The sequence below is a fragment of the Calidris pugnax genome, unplaced genomic scaffold (genome assembly GCF_001431845.1).
Source record: "Calidris pugnax isolate Ruff unplaced genomic scaffold, ASM143184v1 scaffold171, whole genome shotgun sequence".
In the NCBI taxonomy this organism is placed as follows: domain Eukaryota; kingdom Metazoa; phylum Chordata; class Aves; order Charadriiformes; family Scolopacidae; genus Calidris; species Calidris pugnax.
In genome coordinates, this window is record NW_015091064.1 from 12,137,393 (window position 1) to 12,137,891 (window position 499).

The window sequence follows — 499 nt, forward strand, 5'->3', positions numbered from 1 at the left end:
CTTGAGGCAGTTGAGGACAGCCTCCCTCAGCAAGAGACCATCTCCAGCATCTCTAGACCATTATAGCCCACTACTCGCTTATTCAAGGTGGGGCTGGAGATGGTGGCCAGGCCACCTAAGACAAAAAAGATCCCTAAAAGACGACAGAGGACCGCCTAAGCCAACATACTTGAGGCGCAGGGAGGACCATAGTTATAACGCGGCGTTGGTGGTATAGTGGTGAGCATAGCTGCCTTCCAAGCAGTTGACCCGGGTTCGATTCCCGGCCAACGCAACTGTATTTTCTTTTTTGCTTTTTTTTTTTTTTCCCTCCCCCCCCCCCACGCGCGATGCGTACGAGGAACTTCTCGGCACGATATCGCTTACAAATAATGTCTATAGATTTAAAAATCAAGCCACTCCGTCCGCGTTTCTCACGCCGTGCCTTTGCCACGCCGGGTGACATTCCCCGCCGGTGTGAGGTTTTGTTTGGCTGCTGCTGGGGTTTGCTACTGATGCT

The 499-nt window shown here is 52.3% G+C and overlaps 1 non-coding gene across 1 annotated transcript; it reads left to right on the forward strand.

The window, feature by feature from the left end:
- The first annotated feature begins 202 nt into the window (after positions 1-202).
- Positions 203-274, forward strand: TRNAG-UCC. The gene has a single exon. It is a non-coding gene; the product is annotated as a tRNA-Gly (tRNA).
- Positions 275-499: the final 225 nt, after the last annotated feature.